Source organism: Octopus sinensis, linkage group LG4, assembly GCF_006345805.1.
Source record: "Octopus sinensis linkage group LG4, ASM634580v1, whole genome shotgun sequence".
NCBI lineage: Eukaryota > Metazoa > Mollusca > Cephalopoda > Octopoda > Octopodidae > Octopus > Octopus sinensis.
Window position 1 is genome coordinate 154,928,550 of NC_043000.1, and position 17,628 is coordinate 154,946,177.

A 17,628-nucleotide genomic window follows, 5' to 3' on the forward strand; every position below is an offset into this window, starting at 1 on the left:
AAATTATATGCAACATAGAATTGATAAATTATACCAAATAATATTACAAAAATATTAAAGTTAAGTATTTCATTATAAACACATGTCTCCTATGAAGTCGAACACTGTTTTGAGTGCTATCAACACACACATAAATATCTTTTATGCATAATCGCATACACTCGCGACTAATCACACACGTATATATATGTATTTATGTATGTATTAATATATATATATCATTCACTATGGTGGGCCGCTGATATCTACAAGTGTTTCGCACTCTCTGTTTATTTTTTCTTATTCTTTTCTGTTGAAGAGCGTAGGCTCGAAACGTAAAAGACTTTCATTTTTCCCGCGCGTCAAACAAATACACTTGCTTGCTGTTCATACACTTGTCTTCATCTTTTGTTTGTCAATAAATTTCAGCTATATATATATATATATATATGTGTGTGTGGTGTGTGTGTGTGTGTGTGCGTATGTGTGTGTGTACGAACTTGTGAACCACACCAAAACAAGAAATAGAAGTAAACACAGAAACAAACCCGCAAACATTAACAACAAGCAGAGATTTAACTACAAAACAAAATTCGGTTTAACTCAACCGAAAAAGTTCCTTCTTCAGCTGCCTAACAGTTATCAATGTGATTTCAATACAGAATACAGGAACACTACTTCCTTTGGTGTGAAATAGCCTTAATAATAACGCACTATATGGAAGTATACAATCCAAATGGTTCTATATAGTCCAGAAATCATGAACATATACATTTAAGACATCAACACAGACTGCACAATGAAACCGTACAAAAAATCATGTCATTTAAATACGTAATATACCAATAAACAAAGCAGAAGAAACATACCTAATTTACATACACACACATATATATATATATATATATATATATATATATATATATATATATATATATACATGCATACATACATACATACATACATACCTACCTAAATACATACATGCATAATAAGCTGTTTGTTAGATATAAGAATAAAAACATTGATGTAAAAAACGGCACAGAATGAGTTATGTGTGTTTGTGCGTGTGTGTTCGATTATGTATATACATATATTTGCGTGTGTGCTGTCAACGATCCACTATTTCCACGTCCTATATATAAGCTGTCACATGTGAAAAGGCACAATCTTGCAACTGACCGGACATCACAGAAGTTAAGTTACAAGCCTGATATCTATGCATGTATACACATTTTGTATATGTGTATTTGTATATGTATGTATGTATGTATGTATGTATGTATCTATCTATCTATCTATCTATGTGTATATATATATATGCAAATGTATACATTAACACACATGTGTGTATATGTATATATGATACATGTATATATACGTATATATGTACATTTATATAATTTTACACACATCTCTCTCTCTCTCTATATATATATATATATCACGTGATCACGTGACTGACCAGTCCATCAGATGTAGTTACACATCGCTGGTCACAATGCGTTCGCATTGTTTTAGCCTTTGAATGATGCCACCCCGCTGGCTAAGCGAGCAGGCCAACAGAAGAAAGAGTGGGAGAAAGAGTGGTGAAAGAGTACAGCAGGGATCACCACCACCCCCTGCCGGAGCCTCACAACGCCCGGTCTGGGAATCGAAACCGCGATCCTACGACCACTGGGCCATTGCGCCTCCACATTAACGTTTATATTATTTATAAATGAGAAGAAAGTATCTAACCTACTATCAATGAAGAATTCCTGGCGACCGCTTTTAAACCAAGTTTATTTGTGTGTGGAAGTGTGTGTGGAAGCACTCCGTCGATTACGACGACGAGGGTTCCGGTTGATCCGAATCAACGGAACAGCCTGCTCGTGAAATTAACGTGTAAGTGGCTGAACACTCCACAGACACGTGTACCCTTAACGTAGTTCTCGGGGATATTCAGCGTGACACAGAGAGTGACAAGACCGGCCCTTTGAAATACAGGTACAACAGAAACAGGAAGTAAGAGTGAGAGAAGGTTGTGGTGAAAGAGTACAGCAGGGATCATCACCATCCCTGCCGGAGCCTCGTGGAGCTTTAGGTGTTTTCGCTCAATAAACACTCACAACGCCCGGTCTGGGAATCGAAACCGCGATCCTATGACTGCGAGTCCGCTGCCCTAACCACTGGGCCATTGCGCCTCCACACACACACACACACACACACACACACACACACATATATATATATATATATATATATATATATATATATATATATATATATATATATATATATATATATATATGTGTGTGTTTCTGTGAGTGTGTGTCTGTGTGTAATAACAGAATTTACAGTCGTTACATTAGTCGATCTTTCATGGCATTTAACATGTATATGCATGGCGGTACTATTGTCATCATCATCATTGTCAATACTCGGTGTCAAGAATTTACTCCATTGAATTTACCCATGTTCTTAAGATGGCGGTATATGACTACTTATGAACTAAAAAAGAACCGTAGCAACCACATCAAAGTGCGCAGCTGGGGCCAATAGTGCATTTTTATCGTTTTGCGATGGAAGATGTTAAATACCTACCGAATTCATATATGGAAGTGTGTCGAACAATGCCGTTACATTCATACCATGTGAAGTTATAGACACATTCTCTTACATCCCCACATACTTTGAATTATTACTTTGTTCCATAGCAAATTGCATATGATACGATATATTTCATAAAAGCTCCATATGACATCCGCTGTTACTGTTATGTGTGTTCTGTCAACAATCTTAGAAAGTGGAATATATAATCAACAGAAGATATATGTTCAACATTTTTGGAAGAGTTTGCTAGCTTCTTTACGTTGAATACAAATACAAACTATTGATCAACGAAATGTCTAAGAAGCTTTTTAATACAATCGATTTTCTGTCTTGAATAATTTTAAGCCTATCATTTTCAAATGCATATTGCTAAAATGAAACATTTTAAAATTATGTCCACTGATCTGAAATTTAGGTAGCTAGTCATGAAACGAGACTATTTGTATCTCGTATGATTTGATTTAGTTCCACTAAAATTATGTGTAAGTAGTTTTGACAATTATTGTTTATCCAAAGTACTATCAAATAAGAAACTTTATCCAAAGCTAAGAGTAATCTTAAATGGATGCCAAACATTGTAATGTGTTGAAGTCTATGATAGTTTAGAATCAATTCTTTGTTTTCCCATTGAAATATTACTCTGTAAATATTGTTTGATCGCATATAATATTCTCTCTTTTATAAATTAGATGGAAGGGAAGTAACAGCACCTATAAGTCCTTCAGGTTCAGCTACACGGTAAGATAATTTTAGCACATTCAATACATGATCAATAAGATTAGTGCTTCGTTTGAACTTCAGGTTGCTGGTTGCAGAGAAAATGTAGCGTAGAAGTGTTCAAGAGAAGAACGAACTAGAGGGAAAAGGTGGCAAGAGTGCTTATTATTTGGATATGAGAGAAGCAGTACAGTTTTGAGGAGGATAGAAAGATATGTGGGTGTACTGAGTAGTTTTAAGTAGAATTGGTACACCACTAGAAAGTCTGGAGAGGACACAGTTGTGTTTGTGATTGAAGATATAATCAGTTCATCGATGAATCTATTTTCGTTAAGATTCATGTTCAGCAAACGGCTCAAAGGTTATAGTAAATAAATAACTAAACACCAACTTACGACTACGAAACTGCTATAGTGAATAGCAATCATAATCTCGCCCACGCATGCAACATTTTGCTTTTCAGTTGTTTATGTTGATGTGAAGAATATCAGTCTTTATTTTCAGGATTTTATAAGATTTCTTTGAAATTTCAGTTCAGTTTATGATTATAAGATATTTGAGAGTATCTAAACAACTGTTAAGATGTTGATTTCCTTACATATGAAATTAGATATTGACTGAGAGCAAATGTCGCATTCGTCTAGTAGAAGCTAAAAATGTGATTTTGTTACATTTATACTGTTCATCATCATCATTGTTCGACCGTGGTCGAGACAATGGAATTTACCATGCTACGCCAGACTTCACGGTTCATCATGGCATTACGGAGGTCCTGTTGCTGGATGCCTGTATCCCTGGAGATTACATCAGGGTAGGAGAGTGTGCGCCCTCTGGTATTGCGAGTAGATGGCTTCCAGAGGAGAAGAGTAGAAATTACCTCTTTTTCAGCTCTACAACAATGTCCAGCAAACTGGACTCTCCTACCTTTCACAAGAGATGACACAGGTGGTACTTTCCCATATATTTGCATTTTGGTTGGATGGCGCTTCCACGAGAGATTTTGAGCTCTCATAAGGAGGCGATTGTAGGTTCCATCCAACCGCTTCTCAAGCTTCTTTGATAACGTCCAGGTTTCTGAGCCATACAGTAGAATTGGTTCGACCGTGGCTTTGAAGATTTCAAGTTTGAAGTCTCTACTTAGATTTGATGACCAGATCTTATGCATGTCATTACAGGCTGACCAGGCCATACCCTTTCTAGTTAGAAAGTCTTTTCCAGATGATGATATGTATGACCCAAGATATTTGTAATCAGAAACCATATTTAAGGGCGCATTGTTGAGAGTATGGATGATGCAATCACTGTTGGACAGGCACTTGTTTATGTATTCAGTCTTGGCCTCATTATACTGTTACCTATATCATTAATGGCGTGAGTGAAGAGTGAAATGAAGAGCGAAACCAAGTTGCAATCTCAATGGCAGTGTTTGTCTCTCTTTTAACGTTACTCGCCTCAAAACGAACTTTCAATCAAGCATTTACAATACTTTGATGCTTGTTGCCCCAGTTCCAATGCCTTGCTGGTATGTACTTTTAAACTCTGTATTGAAGAAAGGTAAAGCTACTTTCGACGAAATTTTAAAAACAGAGTAGTAGAATAAATTTATGTACAATAAAATATTTATTTACACCAATGTTTTAACAGTTGTGAATATATATTCATTTCTTTACATTACAAACAGAGCTAAACTTTATGAGAATGGGAAGTAGATACACAGTCAAATGAATGAGACTAAGTTTATTATTGCTTGTTATTTTATGAGTCCTACGACACGAGTTAGATACAAAGATATATTAAAAATCAATCATCAAATGTGTGATAATTCATTAAATGGGTAATACACAACGCAAGGAAAATACAATGCCTAAATAATCGAGTAATGGAAGACAATGAATTTTGATAGTTTCAACAACATAAAGATATCAGTAGCTTTCTATTCTACAGATTGATTATGAAATAAGAGATAGAAAATATCTTCTCAGCTTAAAAAATTCTTTATAACAAACTTTGCTGATTTATTAACACAGAATTTCTGCGATTGCAAAGTTTCCATAATAGAAATTTAAATCGTGTGCTTCACTGAAAATGTTAAATCTGAATGAAAGCTACTGCAAACAATTTTCTCGTATATTTTCTACACATTTAATTCGGAACTGATTTTTTATTCGTAGCTGATATATTTCTGAATTGTTTTATCGAATATGACATCATTCTTTAACTGAATATACTTTTAAAGTATTGCTCATGGCTAAATATTGATAAAAATCTTTCCTATTATCTAACAGTGTTCTTGTAGATATAGTGCAATTTAAAATCCTGCTTATAAAAATGAAAAAAGAAAAATACGTTCAGAGTATTGATAACGATTTCGAAAGTGCTTTACATTTCAATTTTCGTATTTGTGTTACCATATTTTTTCTGCTTAAAATTTCAGTTCAAGATTTATGAAATTGATACAATTTCATAAAATAAAATCAGATGCAAAAAAAAAAAGAAAAAAAATTCAAACCGGAATTGAAATTCAAACATGAATCTAAATTTAAGAATAGAAATGCAGATTGTCTAGATAACAAATATTATTTTTAATTGAAGTTCTGTAAAAGATTTAATTTAATCTTATATTTATTCACTGAAGTTCTGTTTATTAAAATTTTCTAGTTTTATCAACTTCGAAAACTAAAATAAAATTCTTTGAACATTTTGATTCTTAAGATAAAAGAAGTGTTTGATTTAAGAAATAAAGATAAAGGTCCAAACACAAAATATAATAGGGAGTTTTAAATTAAACCTGAATTCTTGAACGATTAGAATTAAGTATATTACAAAAGATTCATTAATTAGACGAAAGAGGAATATATTTATGGCTGGGAAAGCTTAGAGATGAACATGAGTGGGGAAAGCCTAATTAGAAACAAGTTTAATACGCAAATAGAAACAAGTTTAATACGCTCCTGTATAATTCGGTTGCTCCGAGATTCCTCATAGTACAGCAATTCAATAAAGACAGTTCTTTATATAAATGTCACTAAAACATCTGAATGCAAGAACACTATAACCCATATTATTTTGCAACATGGAAAAAGGTAACAAGTCCAATGATGCACTGAACTTTGGAAGACAACTGTAATTATTAGATGTGAAAATGACAGGAATATCAGAGCAAAAAAATAAATACCCGACAGACCATAATCATTACGTAGTTTTGATTCCTGGTTCAAGCTATTTAATTTCACGCATGCTGATAATACTGCTGAAAAAAGACAAGAACTTCCACATTTCTCTATATTCCTTATTTCTTTAGGTACTTTATTTAATGATTGTGTTCATCAACCCGGCTTACCGAGAACTTCCGTTTCATGGCATAGTTTCAGCAAATCAGTCTTTCATAAAACCCGTATTGAAAGGGTTAAATAAATATAAGTCGTTTGTGTCTAGTGAACATTGAAATCAATATCACCACTAAGTTTGTAGTGATTTCTGCAGAAAAAAATTCCATCTGTTGTTATTTCTCAACTCTTCCGCAATAATTCCTGTAAATTTGTGTGTAAACTAAATAAGTGATTACATATGAGTACACGATATAGATATGATGCAGATGATAGTGAGCTTCTTTATTTGCCTTACGTTATCTAGTTCGGTAATATGTCAGAACTGAGGTCAAACTTTACGGCGGCTAATGAAATAAGTATCAAGAATAAAGAGGACAAATAATGATAAATTGGTAAATTGATTTTTTATGTCCAACCATAAAAAATTGTTACTTCTTATGTGATTCCTCTATCAAAGCCAATTAGCGCTTAAAACATTTAACTCCCAATTAAGAACTGACAGTTAATTAGATGAATAAGTTGTTAATCTACATCTTGACAGCTGCATCGTGTTTTCATTGGAAAAGTAAAGACATGAACCTCACTGTGTGATAACAAACCTAATCTGAAATCTCCAACAGATATGTCTTCATGCAAATTTATCTACCAAGAGAAAAAAAATCCGTTAAATATATATAGAAATTTGGAATATATTTCCATATGTACACAGACAGACACATACACATATTTCGCTTTTTGGATTTGATTTGCAAGATTCTTTATGTGAGTTCGTGTGTTGAAGCATATTCTGTTGCGTCTGGGGAGAGTCATTCTCTTTTAGTGCCTTATAATTTAACACACCCACCGATAAAATTACAAGGCACTAAAAGAGAATGATTCTCCCCAGACATAACAGTATATATATGCATATATTTATACACACACACATACATATATATGTATTTATACATTCATACATCCATACACACATACACATATATACGCTAACGTTGAACGGTGAAAATTAGTGCTCACACTAATGCTCGCACTGGTGGAGAAATTTGTGGGTTATCAAGGCTGCCATTGATTTCATGCCCACAGAAAATTTATCAGCAATTATCAAGTCTGCCGCATCTTGGATGAAACTACACAGTTTGGAATTTTAGGATAAATGAATATACATAAATATATAGATCATAGGAGACAACGTATAAGAAAATCCTGATTGTTGTCTCCATTGCATAAGCCCATCCAGCGTCCAAATTTAAAAATATAAATTTGAATACACAAGTATATGCAAATGCACATTCATACAGAATATGTGCACGCACACACACACACACACACTGGCAGACAAACACACACACACACACTGGCAGACACACACACACACACACACTGGCAGACAAACACACACACACACACACTGGCAGACAAACACACACACACACACACTGGCAGACAAACACACACACATACACACTGGCTGATAAGCACAGACAGACAGACACGCATACCTGCATTATGAATTTTTCGCGTTTCAGGTATGGTTATTCCCCATTGTTCCGTAAGGAGCCTAGGGCCACTTTCCCGGTTTCTCTGGCGTATACATATTCCTTCCTGGACGGGACGCCGGCCCATCGCAGGATTACTGATTTTTACAAGCTGAGTAGATTGGAACAACGTAAAATGAAGTGTTCTGGGTATGTGCACATAATTGTTCGTGTCTGATTATGTGCACATATCTGCACATAATTGCAGAGTATCACATATTTTGACACCAAACTTGGTCCATGGTATTGTAAATTCATGGGGTCGTGAATTCATAAGTTTGTGTATATATGTATTCTGTGAATCAGGTGATGTCATGAATATGTGTAATACACCTATATCTCTGTACTAAGGGAAATCAGCTTAAGTTTATGGGGGCATGTATCTTTTATGCATATAACTGATGTCCAGAGAAAAACTTATCTCGGTTGGATGAGTGGCAAGGTAGGTGCAGGGTCATGTTTAACATTTCGAAGTATGAATCGTTGTCTGTGCATGCAGGGAAAGAAGGTTTCCTGCCTAGGTTTAAAATGTTAACTGTTGATGTTATGGTAATGTTAAAATGTTAACTGTTGATGTTAAAAATGCTGAGCTCACATTTTCTGTCCGTCTCCTGCACTTGCTGGCCTTAGCTAAATGTTCCAGTTTATAAGGAGGTTACTCACGCTGCTCTCTTTAAGCGTCCATACCATATTGCCTTTATATCTGAACGAAGCCAAATGACGCGTATAACTTACTTTGAAGATGCTTCCCGTCATTCCAATGTAGGTTTTTCGATGTTCCGTTCAAATCCGCAATGCTAGCTTTGTACAGTAATTTTTTTCTCTAGACAACTGTACCTTGAACAATAGTGCCTATTTGAGGAGGCAATGAGGTAATGTTTCACAGTTATATATATATGCATACATACATACATACATACATACATACATACATACATACATACATACATACATACATACATACATACATGTTTATACTCGAAGTGGATCTGTTTTGAATACGGAATATGCAGAATGTAATAACTAAATTAATTTTTGCCATCTACACAGCTTATATAAAATGTAGGATTAAAGCCATAATGCGCCAAATATTAACCGAAAACAGTCTTATGGGATGACCACGGTTTCAACGGGTGATAAAATACAACTTTCATAAATTTTATTGATAAAACTGTATAAATATTTGTATATGTACATATATATATATATATATATATTATATATATATATATATATATATATATATATGCGTACATACGTAAGTACAGTGTAACATACACACACACACACACGCGTACACAGATGTAGATGTACAATAAACTAGCTAACAACCTGACATGTGGTATTTTGAAAACATTAAACTAAAGACTAGATCGTCGCACATGTGGTAATACTTTTCTGATGTCTAATTAATTTTTTTCCAGTTGTTTGATTTTCTTTTTCATTATTGGAAATTAAAGATGAATTGGTGACACCCGCATTGTTCCCGAGCTCGTTTTTACATAGTATATAGTAAATTAAATATTCACGGTACTTTGACGTATTGGAAAAATCCGAAATTCAGATGGCAGAGGTCGACAATGTAAAAACTTGTGGTAAGTTTGTATGTGTTTCTTATCAGAAACCAATTTTCAATGAATATAATTTCTGTAATAGAGGGACAACGTCACTTCATTCCAAGGATCAGAATAAAGATGTATATTTATTCTGAAGATGGATTAAGAAATTTTGCTGTTCTAGAAATCTACAAAGAACACTTTCGAAAATATGAAACAAAAAGTCTAGATAAAAAAGACAAAATTGGAAAGCGTCCGTACTTTAGATAAAATTTTTCGGAGTGCAAAACAGATCCCCACCTCTCTGTCTCTTTCTCTTGTTTTTTATGGCTCTTTCAACATATAGACACAGAATGAGTGAGCGAACGAGAGAAAGAGAGAGAGGGGGAGAGAGAGAGAGAGAGAAAAGAAAGAAAGAGAAATAGATAACTAGATAGGTATCTAAACAGATAGATTATTCGGATCACCTCTCTCCGAGAACTGTTTTTAAAAATATGGCTGCCTTCCCGTTTTATCTTCTTTTTTTATCAAGATATTTTCAGTTTGTGTTCTTTGTAGTTTATTTAGAACAATAGAATTTCTAAATCCATCATGAAAATGTTTATACATCTGTATTCTGATCTTCAGGATGAAGTGATATTGCCTTTTTATTGTAAGCAGAAGCAATGTAATCGATATAGATATTATCGCAATTTGAAGTATACATACGCAATGACCCTAATTCCATCTATCTATCTATCTATCTATCTATCTATCTATCTATCTATCTATCTATCTATCTATCTATCTATCTATCTATCTATCTATCTATCTATCTATCTATCTATCTATCTATCTATCCACCTCTCTCTATGTATGTATGTATGTATGTATGTATGTATGTATGTATGTATGTATCTATCTATCTGCATGTGTGTATATGTATGTATGTATGTATGTTTGTATGTATGTATGTATGTATGTATGTATGTATGTATGTATGTATGTATGTATGTATGTATCTATCTATCTATCTATCTGCATGTGTGTATATGTATGTATGTATGTATGTATGTATGTATGTATGTATGTATGTATGTATGTATGTATGTATGTATGTATGTATGTATGTGCATTATTATCAGAAAGAGACGGGCAGGAAGTAATTTGATTGAAGATGTGAATATTTAGATATGAAATCTGATCGTAAACAAAGAGAGCAATTACATAAAAGTATATATTTGTAAAGCTTTTATATAATTCATTCGATAAAATATGTACAACATCTAGATGTTGTTTAAAATTTCATGATATTTTACAAATAAAACCACATTAGTTTAAATACAAAATATATAGTATTTGAAATATAACATGATTATAAAAAATACATTTTACTGACTGCTCAGGAAGTTTAGGGTGTCTGTCGAAAACGCTACGGTCATGAAAATAAAATTCCCTGAAACTGGGTTCGGCTATTACTATGCGAAGAAAATATCTAATCACTGTTGCTTATTGGTGGTGTTTCTTTGATTTTGCTAGTGATTGCATTTGACAAACATGTATTAGCTTACAGGTATTAACTTCGTCTTGTGCTTCATATCACACCATGATAAGTTAGAAGGCATTGATAGTTTAGTTGGTGGGGAGTGGAAATGGTGTCGGTATATTTTTCCTTTTACCATCCACAGAGTCCTTTACTCCATCACATTCTGAAGGGTTTTCTTTTTAATGCATGTAAAATGAAATTTTGTTTGATAAATTTCTCAAATGCCACTGTTGCTTTCTTGATGTTGGACATCATTGCTTTTATAACACTGTGCCCTGGTGCAAACCTCAACGCATATTCGCAACGACCCAGGTGCTGTAAATGTTTGCATTTCTGTTCCACTGTCAAAGGCTTTCGATTTCTCTTTAAAGTTAGTGTAACAGCAATAAAGTAGTTTATGTATTCCGACATGTAATGGAAACTCCATTGATTTTTGCTATGCTTTTAAAACCTTCAGATATAAATCATTTTTATGTGTTAACATTATTTTGACAATTTAATGTGACTGACTAAGATCAAACTAGCAAACCGACCAATACGTGGTACTTTTGATAACAGTAAACCGAAGATGCGATCATCGCACTAATATTGGTAATACCTCTCTGATGTGACGTTTTTAGATGTTTCCAGTAGGTCGATTTCATTTTTAATTATTGGAAACTAAAGTCGAAATGGTAGCATCAGTATTATTTCTGAGTTCGTTTTACACACTATATGGTTAATCAAATATTCACGGTACTCTGAAATATTGTCAGAATAATTTAAAATTCAGAATATTATTTTCGGATAATAGAGGTTTGACTGTATTAAAAATTGCTTTCAGTTTGTACGTGTGTCTAACTGTAAACCAATCAAAATGCTCTATAATATGTAGCTGTAGAGGGGAAGAAGAAAGTAAGGAAAGAAAAGAGTGTGTGCGCGAAAGAAAGAAAATGCGTGTACATTATGTCCCTGAGTGGGTTTAGCAGGTGATAAAGAGAATCTCTAACGGAGAGAGAACGCGAGAAGAAAATAATGATTGAGGTCAATAAATTACATTCCACTCACAACTCCTCGCACACTGACACACAACCACACTCTATGCATACGTCAACAGAATACACTCCACGCACAAACACACATAGAAAAATCATCTTTGTGTGTGTGTGTGTATATATATATATATATATATATATATATATATATATATATATACATCAAATAAAGATCCATGTAAAGGTTAACTCAGTAATAAAAAACATGACTTTTTCCTTTTACATCATTGTCAATTTTTTTCTTTTATCACTTGCTTAAAAATGTAGCATTTATCATAGTCTTTTCTCTCCGTATTTCATCTTCGAGAGTGAGTGACACTGTGCAACAAAAACAGAGAATTGTGTGCGAAAGAGAAAAAGACAGTGTGGGAGAATTAAAAACGGAAAGAAGGGTAAAACAAGTGCGAGTACTTTTCCCTCTGCTTTAATTCATTCACACTCTGACCATATACATAAATCTAAATAAATATATTCTACTTGCATATATGATTAATTTTCATCTTGAAACAAGTAAAAAGCTTTTTTCATATTAATTTCCTCATCTCACTCGCGATAAATTTTATAAGTTATAGTTTCTTGGAGCCACTAACTTTTAGCTATAACAGTTTGTTCTCTGTGCACCATTATTAGTAATATGAAAATTGCTTTGTTATTTATTGATAATATCAAAAGTTTTATTATAAAATGGATCAAACAGTATTCACCCATCAAACATGTTGCGTAAAATGTTGTCAAATACATCCGATCTGTTGTTTTTAAATAACTCTCACCACATAACATTATCTGAATTGCGAAGAACTGAAATTTTAACAAATTTTGCGGAAGGACGATATTTGGAGATGATGATAAAAAGTGTTTAACATATTTGATTTGACGAAAACATATGTTACTTATTACAGTCAGATGTAATTTCTAAAATGTCTATATAAAATTACTTTTAACTTAGAAAGACCAAGTGATTATTCAAAATTAATGACTTAAGTCATGAAATTCACTAAAAGTACTGTGGGTTAAAGAAGGTGAAAATGTAATTTATATAATAAAACAAAAGAGTTGTTAAAATTAGCAGGAATATTTTCAATAATTAAATGAAATAGGAGGACAATTATTGATCACGAAAACTCAATAGTGACCAGAAACCAATTCTTTATTTGCTTATATAATTTCTTAAGTTTATATTTCCACACATTTAGTAAAAATAAATTTTTCTACGCAATTTAGAATTCCACCCCTTTCAAAATGGAAATATCAATGAAAGTAGGCAGGCTTAATTTTAAACGAAGGTATTAATCATAAAATATAGATCTATCTATCTATCTATCTATCTATCTATCTATCTATCTATCTAAACACAAACTTGCCACCAGTCCCTCATAAAAAGGGACATGTCTCTCATGTGAGTTCACCGCGTTTGCCTTTCTGGTCTATGTTGTTGGAGAGAAAATGGCCACTCCGAGGTGCATGCATCTAGCAATCTGGTCGGGGTGACAGTGAATGGCTTTCGTACAGATGCCTCAGGCATATTCGGAGTATGTCACCCCTCATATATATATATATATATATATATATATAAGTGTGTGTGTGTGTGTGTGTATGTGTGTGTGTGTACCGTATCAAGTGAAATGGAATGCGTATTGAACCCAAGTACATGATAGAGGTAATCGTCATGTGCACTTGTGAAATTCTGTATATTTCACAAATTACACGATGTAAACTTTAGTCATTACCGTTTTGCACAATACCTGGTATTTCGCGCTTTTTCCATGCGGGTTGTACGGGTTTTGTTAAAATCAGTCCATTTCTGAATTATTTTCTGAAGTTTTATTGGTCTGTTTTGTTTCCCATAAAACCTTTCGAAAATAATATTGAATAAACTTTCTTTACTACATCTGTTGGTAGAAAAATGTATCTTTTCTATTAATATCCATATTTGCAGTAAAACATTTTTCTATGTACAACCCTGAATTAATTTACAACACATAAGCTTTGCTTCATGAATATGATGTAAAAGTGATGTAAAATTTTATTTTATTGATTGATTGTATCAATGTAAATAGAGAAACAAATAGAAAGTATGTGCGATAAGTTTCTAAAGAGTAAAACGCCAGAAGGTAATAAAGAATTGACGAAGGGAGAATAATTTAAAGAAAAAGATAAAGAATTGACGAAGGGAGAATAAGTTAAAGAAAAGATAGCTTTGAGAATAAAGAAATATGACAGGGTGGAGAGGGTAGATATAAAAAATTGTTAAAAGAAATGCGACAGCGAAAAAGAAAGACATTTGTTGTAAGTTTATTCTATTTCGTTTTATATACTAGAGACCACAGACGGACAAAAGCAAGTGACTTCATTACATTTGTAACCAATCAAAACTTGAGCCGTTACCATAAAACCTATATACACAAAGCAATTTCAGCTTAAGCAGATCAAGCTCTCCCCAGTAAAACCAGCGTCGAAGGATCCTCCTTCATGTACTTACGACAGAAATTGTGAAAAAAAATTTTCATTCTTTCTTTTCTATTCTTTTACTCTTTTGAAAACTTCATATGTGACTGTTATGAATTCATCGAACATTTGAACTTGTATTACTGTCTATCTCCGAGAAAATCATTGAAATATTGGAATTTGTATGAAAATTTGATGTTTTAGGGATGTTCCTAATTTTCCCTTGTACATTCTATGTCTCATGAACTTTTTTTATTTAAAATTGGTAAACGAAAGCCAAAAATGCCGAAATCGGTTTGGCATTTTAATAAATTTGTTACAAAGGTTAAAAACTACAATACGTTTTAAAATTCAGGTTCATTATCAACCAAACCAGTTTCCGATACGTACGTACACACACACATACACATACATATGTATATGTGTGTGTGTATTTATATCTTTGTCTTTTTACATGTTTTAGTCATTAGACTGTGGCCATGTTGGGGCACTGCCTTGGGAGATTTAGTCGAACAAATCGATCCCAGTATTTACTTTTAAGGCCTTGTACTTATTCTGTCGGTGTATTTTTACCCAATTACTAAGTTAAGGGAGTATAAAGAAACCAACACCGATTGCCAAGTGTAGGTGAAGTGAAACACAAACCCAGAGGCATACACACATAGACATTAATACGTACAAACTTGCATACTAAACACATACATATATATGTGTGTATATATATATATATATATATATGTGTGTGTGTGTGTATATATATATATAATATATATATATATATATATATATATGTATATATATACAGACAAACATACATAATACATACACACACACATATATATCAGCCGAAATTGCAAAGATAATCTGGAACTCGACTGAGGATAGAAAACTCCGAATGACCCGTCCTTGTTTTCTTTGTATCGTCTATCTGGATGTTTTGTTGTCCCTTTCTTGTATAACCTGTCTGGATGTTTTGCGTTCCTGTCCCATTATGTATTTATATATATATGTGTATACATATATATGTGTAAGTGTATACATATATATGTACGTATGTATATGAATGCATGCATGTATGTGTGTATGTATGCCAATGTATGGAGGATGTGTATGTGTATGAGGCTGTAAGTATTTATGAGTATGTGTGAATATTTATACATACATACGAAAACGCATGAACACAAAAAATAAACTTTTGCGGGACATTAATACAACTTGAATATTAATGCCATTTGAATATTCTATTAAGGCGTGAAATAAGAATCGCCATTAATTTTCTCCACATACAGAGCAGGTATTAGACACACACACACATATATATATGTATTAAAAAAGAAATTACCTGGAGAATTCATAACCTCTTACTATAATATTCATATTCGCATTTTAGTTTTTATAATATGAAGTTTATGCTTTCTTATTCATTTACGTTCCACACTCCCGAGTAGTTTCGTTTTCATTAAATTTTCTGGTTTTTATTATAATTATATAGAGCAAAGTCCTCATGGTTATTTCTATCGAGATCCTACCTACTGAAGGAAGTAATTATTTGTCGCCTTTTAAAAAGAAGATGGATTTTTCAACTTATGATTAAAAAATTATGGCTGCAGGATATTGGAATGGAGGCCGAAAAAAATTAACCATTTCCTTTACCACTATGCATAGAAAAGTGTATTGGAATCATGAAAGTCACCATCTTAAAAAACAGAAGTACTCACTGATGCAAAGTCTATATTGCTAGATTTTTCAACAGAAGCAAACATTTATAAAGAACGAAATCGATAAGAAATCCTCTACGTTGTCACACGACCTGCTACAAATAGCAACCAAAGCTAGAATGCTTTTCGTCATTGGTCTGTTCAAAAACCTCGTGCTACAGAAGAACAGAGTACATACAAACGGTTACGTCTTAATATGCTGATGATTTAGCAAGGAGTTTACTTGAATGTAACCTGATGCCATGTAAAGAGTATAATCCACTTTTATACTTCCGTGTTTTAAAATGAATCGTAGAAGTACTGAAAGAAACATCTCCCAGCTGTGTGGCGTTGGATGCCCGATAAAACAAAGGGTAAAATAATCTGTTTGAACTCCCCTAAAGCAGTTATCTGAATTGCTTATTTACCAAAGCTTCGTCGTCTTATCGAACTTAGTTTCACATTTTTGATTACATAGTTTTGCTTGTACTCACAATCTAATATTTTTAACGTCTGCAATTTGTCTTTATCCCACAAGAAAGAGATTATATTTCTTTGAGATATTTCTGCATCAAGTTCGTTCCATTTTCTTTCCTCCAACTAATTTCAATATTTTATTTTCTCAGGTTTTAATTGTTGTGGAAAAAGGTTGATTTTTTTAATGCAGATATTTTAAAAATAATCTGATGTCTTTGTTTTCGTCTTTGTGTATATAAATTCCTAATTAATGGTCTTCACTATGAATAAGATTATGAATTATCTAATTATATAACCTATTTTATACTAAAAAATCAATAAAGGATGTTTAATTAAAGGAATAGAAACGAGTATTATTTTATTCTATTTAGATATGAAGGACACCTGTTTAATTGTATAAAATACTACATCAATATTGATTTCTTTTGACTAGGCTAAAGACCTTACAATTTTGTTTTATATCCATAACTATCGGAACAAAAAAGAAGTAAGCTTAGAAAACGCAAACATCTAAAAAATTATATTCAGCTATATGTAAATTATATTCGTATCGATAGTGAAATTAATTGGGTAAAAATCTAAACACATTTATCTGACATTATATGAATATAACAGGAAGAAGAAAATCCTGAAAACAAATTTAAATTCAAATATCCAGGAGAGGAATGTCAAGCTTCTTTTGTACGTCTTGAGCAAAATACTTAAAGATATTTTCTATGCAGTCGTTGTGGTACGAGACTAA

The 17,628-nt window shown here is 32.9% G+C and overlaps 1 protein-coding gene across 11 annotated transcripts in view; it reads right to left on the reverse strand.

The window, feature by feature from the left end:
• LOC115210354 (potassium voltage-gated channel protein Shaw) overlaps window positions 1-17,628 on the reverse strand; it is a 505,184-nt gene that overhangs the window by 226,186 nt on the left and 261,370 nt on the right. The window contains exon 1 of one of the 11 annotated variants that reach the window (XM_036502596.1): window positions 16,055-16,100. The exons of the other annotated variants lie outside the window; for them this stretch is intronic. The gene's annotated coding sequence lies outside the window, so the exon portion shown is untranslated. Of the gene's footprint in view, window positions 1-16,054; window positions 16,101-17,628 lie in introns of those variants that run through there. 11 annotated transcript variants of the gene reach the window in all.